Consider the following 6,000-nt stretch of genomic DNA (forward strand, 5'->3'; position numbering starts at 1 on the left):
TAAGATGGAAAAGCAAAGAGGAGAGAAATCCAATGGGAGTAAGAGAGGATGTGAGACAGATGTGAAATGGGAGTGAAAAGATGATGAGAATGAACGGGATGACAGTCAAATAGAAGTGCAAAGGGAAAGGGAAGCAATCGCACAGAGTAAAGTGATAAGAAGCATTGGAAAAGAGGAAGATAACAAAAACGGCAGAATTGGGAGGTAAAAAAAACAAATAGAAAAATTGCAAGGAAAGAAAACAAATTTGAGAGGAATGACTAAAAACTAATTATAAACAGAGGATGGTAAGATGTTTGATGCAAGGTGATAAATATCATTAAACCTCTATGATGTTAGTTCCAATCATTTTTTCTTCACCGAAGCAAACGCAAATAATGACATTAAAAATGAAACTTCAGTACAGCTGTCATTAATACATTTTCTGAAACAACACCAGACACAAATAAAACACTATTTTGATTTATTTTACGTTTATATAGGCTACTAATAAGATCTGTTTTGACTGATTCTTTCCCAAAGGCAAATATCCTCCACGTATCAGCACAAACTCGTCAAGGAAAGCAGATGACATTGCAAATGCGATCTCTAAACTATATTTATCCTCATTTCATTTAAGAGCGACCCTCAACTCTTAAGGTAAAGCACGATTTCTGCTCGAGCTCTTCATGCATTCAAACAGCGTTGCGAACCTGTTGATCTCAATGCAAAACGCAACGCTAATACCATGTACCTAAACAATAATGGTGCAAAGAGTTTAGATTTTCTCAATTTATTGGAAATAACATTACTCTTCAGCTGCTACTGTCCGCAGTAGCGCAAGTAAATACGGGATAATATGAAAAGGTATATAGATATTCAACATGAATAATACCGACATTAATGATAAATAAATAACATGCAACTTTAACAGTTAAACACATTTTTACTTACCCATGAAAAATCTTTTAACTTTTCCTTTAATAGCTACATTTACGACATTGTCTGATATCACTTCAAAAGTGTTGTGCCGAAATTCGCACATTAATGCGCAATAGAGGAACACGAGGGAAAAATGAAACTTACAAATAAAATAACCAGCGTAACTAGTGCAAGCTGAAACAAATAATAGTTCACAGTTTCACTAGAAGCCCCCTGTCACATCCTTCCCTGTTTAATGATCCATTCGCTCGGACGGACAGAAATGCCGCACCGTACCGCTCGTGCGCTGGAAGTGACTTCCCGCAGGATGCTCGGCTGATAGATAGAGGTGCTAGTCTTTTCCCAACCTCCCTCTCTCTCTCTCTCCGTCTCTCTTGCTCGCTCTCTGCTCCCATCTACATACACCAGCACACTCCCTTACTCCCTTCCTCCCTCCCCGAGGTTTCTCCGCTGCCAGGTCTCGCGCTCTCCAGTTTGGCGCTGCGCGCGCGATGTTCATGGGGCGGAGAGAGCGAGACGCACTGAGGCACACAGTGTCGTATCGGCTCGCTTTCGCACCAGTGGAAACGCGTCCAGCAGTTTCATATCGCTCTGATTTCACCTGTAATGAATTATGATCGCATGCTGCTGCTTTGTTACCTTAACCGATTTAGGATAATTGATTGAAGTCAACCAAGAGCGCGGGTTTGTCGTCATCCAGCCCTCGCACATGACATTCAAAAAGTCTCCTTTATGACGTCCAAGTCTCATATTGATTGTTATTGCTAAGCATAAAAATAGCCCAGACTAAAAAATGGTGGATTTGGGGCAAAATAATAACTACAACAAATACCATGGTTAAACTAGTTTTGTGGTAAGACCATAGCTAATTTGTGATAACAAAATATACTATGAAAACATTTTGTGGTAAAATCTTAGTTCACAAGAAAAGTTTTTCAGCTCTTCCACGATTCAATATAACTTTTTAGAACCTGACAAAAATCTTAACAAACAAATGAATGATCAAACACAAAGCTGTACTCTATGTATTGCTGTTCTCCCAGCTGAACATCAGACAATTGGATTTCATATCCAGTGTTCCGTTGATATTGCGTATGTACAAATTATTTATATCTCAAATTTTTCTTGTTGTTATGTCCTTCAAATGTTGCACAGGGAATGAATCCGCAGCAGTTATAGGGTTTGCAAATTCTTGATGAATTAAGTGCGCTATATCATGATGTGCCTTGTGATGTTGAGTTTGGAGTGGGTTCTGATACGTGTAACCACAGTCGCTGCTTCAGTAAGCAATATAAAGCCTAATTAACTCCGCTGGGACTCCTGAATCTCAAAGTGGGCCCGAAGGTTCTGAAAAATACCAATAAACTGAGACCGGTGGCGAAAAACTAAACCATGCTGTGCACCATTACAGCTGAGCACTTTCTCTAATTTCTCTGTTCGGTTCGAAGCTTCATGTTGATTTGTGAACAACGCAAAACAGTTGCTGTAGAGACCATTGGTGAAAGCGGAACACAAGCACTGAAAAATAAAGGATTGGCTTCAATAAATTCCTTAGTATTACATTTATTCTTTACTATTGAAGAAATCAAACTCAATCCTGAATGGGGCCAAGACAAGTGATGAGCAGAGAAGGTAAGAGTCCTAGTCATAAAGCAAGTGAGCAGATTTACAGAGCTGAATCCTGTGGTGCATCTATAGTTCTAGAGTAACTTTTTCATATGTAAGTTTAATTTTACTGTGTTCAAACAGACACAGATCAACAAGCAGTGTCAGGAAAAAGTTTAGCAAGAAATGCCCTGTCAAACATGACAGGCTGATCAATAGGGTCCAACGGCACATTTAATTTACAATCACAGGCACAGAAACATGTCCACTGTCTGTGGTTGGGAGGAAACCATTAATCACTTTAACTAGCCATTTCAGCGCCGTGACGAGGAACGAAACCAGACTGCAATAATTCACGTAATTACCGCCTGTGTAAATGGCTGCAGTAATTGAAATTTATTTAATTTAATGTAAACAGTAAATGCAAGGTTAGGTGATGGGTGCCCCTACATGTAACTGGGGTTTTAGCTTCGTGACCTCTGTGACTCCAATTTCCCCTTCACCGGCGTTAAGAAGTAAGGTGAGCAAACATCTCAGGTGTCTCCTCAACAGAGCTTTTAAAGCGTACAGGATTAAGCTCGCTGTGAACACACCAGGGGTCCATTTCGGGTCACCTTTCAGAGCTCTACTGAGAGTGACTGATCAGAGTAATGAAGAGCAGGTCATGCTGATGTGCATTTTGCTGTGACTCACATCATAAATTCTGAATTTACTCCGCAGTGGCAAGAGAGACACAAATAGTATCCGCTGCCCTGGAAAACAGAGAACTTGCTGATTGACTGCTGAATAAGAGAACGTGTGTGGGTCAGGTTTTGCATGCATTGTGGTGATCAGATGTACCCACAAGAATAATAACATCTGAAATCACTTACATGTGATGCAATAAGCTACAGTTCCCATGTGGGGAAATGGCTTAATATGCATATTAAATAATGTTTTAATAAAAATCTGCGAACGTAAGAACATACACGTGTAACGTTGGGGAATCAATAATAAATCCCTGCCTTGATAGAAAAACAAAAAAGAGTGTACGTGGATGTGTTCTCTAATGAGGAGTGGAGTGTAAATTCATCAAATGGTAAATCTGTTATAAAATACCATTTCTTTGAATATATTACTGGAGGTGTTTTTATGCCAACTTTAAAGCAAAAGTCTCTCATTTTAATTGGAATATTCAATACCGGATTGAATAAAAACTTTAAGCAACATAATAACTTCTAGTTTTCACCTCACAGCTGAATTGCAGGACTAATATATCACGCAATTAATTTTGTCTGCTTGTGCATTTCGCATATGCCACAGCTTGGTACACAGCACTAGCGGAGATGGTAAAGCATTTAACTTGTGTCAAAGTAAAAAAATTGAATGTGTCACCCAAAAATTACAATTCTGTCATGATTTACTCAGCCTTTTGTCATACCTAACTTGTGTGACTTTCTTCTGAAGAACACAAAAGAAGATATTTTGAAGAATACTGGTAACTGGACAATGATGGCACCCATTCACTTCTATTGTATTGACACAACACCAGCTACAGCCGTTGTTTGGTTACCAACATTCTTCATAAAATCTTCTTTATTAAATATATATATTTACATTTATGCTTTTATCCAAAGCGACTTTCATTGCATTATTCTATACATTGTATCTTGAGTACGTGCAATCCCCTGGGATCAAACATATGACCTTGGCGTTGCTAACGCCATGCTCTAACCACTGAGCTACAGGAAAGATATATATATGGTATACTTGTCTTTTGTGGGACACAAAGTTCTATTAGGATTTTCATGTCAAAGCTGCTTGTTTGCAGTAAAAAGGCAGTCTATTCTACTCAAAGTACTTTTTTCCTCAACATCAGTGATGGTCAAATGGTTTTTATGTGTCTTGTCGACTGCAGCATGACAAAATTTAATGCATCTCTTTGATTGATACTCGAGAGCTCCAAGGTGGAAGACATTTTTAGTAAATAACACCTGATCTGCTGAGACTGGCATAACCTCCGAGAAACAGATGTTAATGATAACATCGAAAGTTTGCAGAACTGCAGAATGAACTGAGAAAGTCACAACAACTTTAGATTGGTTCTGAAATATAAGATACCAGCTTGAAATGAAGTGGCATATTAGCCTTGACAAATTTGTGTAGACCACTTCGGAAAATGTAAACCACGTTGGTCTAATGCTGGTTCAGAGGAACTTCCTGTTTCATTTTTTGACACTGCACAAATGTTTGAAGTACAGAATACAACCAACAGAACATTAAAAACCGAATTATATTCATTAAACAATTTAATTATATATAGTAAGGAAAAAGAACAAATGAAATCAGAAGTGCTGCTGGACCAGCTTTTACATCTCCCCAAGTCTATGATGCTGCGTTTTTAAAATAGCTTGTTTCCACAATGCATAGGTCAGAAATAACCTCTGTGTGACCTCCGCGCAATAATTCTTTTTTTCTGTGCCGAATCCGGGGGCATAATCCTTTGATGATGTTATTATTAGGTGTGTGTGTGTTTGTATAATGCATCTCTCTGAGTGAGATACAGTGATGCTTCCAGCCGTGAGGCTGGATAAACAAGCTGCAGGACGACTACGAGCCACAGCTGTGTTGAGTCTATTAAAAGGTTACTGTATTCGAGGCCCAAAGAGAGTATGTACGAGTGTGTATATCAGTGTGTGATTAAACAAGTATGTTGTTATGCTTCACGTATTCAGTTACACACACATTGACATACGTCAGCGTGAAGAAGCTGCTGTGGCACCCAGGTGCGTGTCGTACCTAGCCCCCTCTTTTCAGACCATGTGCGCTCACACATATACATACATACACGGCATGTTAACCTCTTCAAGAGTTAAACAGTATACCGAGGACACTTTTCTGTCTGTCTTACTCTATAAGGGGACAGAGCAGAGGCAGAACTGCCCTTCTGTAAACACACATCTCACTATGTCATGCGAAATGGAAAATTTTGTACACACTGGCAATGACTTGACCTAACGTTACCTCCACTTCATCCATTAACGGCACGGCACCACCAGCACCCCCGCAGACTTATTGCAGAACCAATGCACAGCGTTTAAATGACAAACATTACTGAGAACCGCCGGTCATCACCAAAGATGCGATTAGTATGGGTCTAAAAACATTTTTTACTACAGATCACACGATCACCTAAGTAAATGCGGCACTAAAACATCCCCACAAAATCTTGATGCTGCTTGGTGAAAGCGTCTTTTAGTTACACGGGGGTCTGCATCATTATAGCAGCAGATAAGTGCAACAACTTGTGAATAAAAAATAATGGTTAGCCTTTTATTTCTATTCTTTTCTAGCCTATTCTATACATTAAAACTTTTGAAGGTCCAGTGTGTCAAATTTAGTGGCATCTAGCGGCGAGGTTGCGAATTGCAACCAACGTCTCACTCGATTCCACCCTTTGAAGTACTACAGGGACTGACACAGGGCTAAGATAAA

The 6,000-nt window shown here is 39.3% G+C and overlaps 1 protein-coding gene across 2 annotated transcripts in view; it reads right to left on the minus strand.

Annotated features, from left to right (window-relative positions):
* Window positions 1-1,243, minus strand: part of kcnd3 (potassium voltage-gated channel, Shal-related subfamily, member 3) — a 68,092-nt gene extending 66,849 nt beyond the window's left edge. Inside the window, exon 1 of one of the 2 annotated variants that reach the window (XM_079467173.1) lies at window positions 934-1,243. The gene's annotated coding sequence lies outside the window, so the exon portion shown is untranslated. The remainder of the gene's footprint in view (window positions 1-933) is intronic. The other variant, XM_079467172.1, reaches the window with a different exon arrangement.
* Window positions 1,244-6,000: the final 4,757 nt, after the last annotated feature.

The sequence above is a fragment of the Barbatula barbatula genome (genome assembly GCF_947034865.1).
Source record: "Barbatula barbatula genome assembly, chromosome: 11".
NCBI lineage: Eukaryota > Metazoa > Chordata > Actinopteri > Cypriniformes > Nemacheilidae > Barbatula > Barbatula barbatula.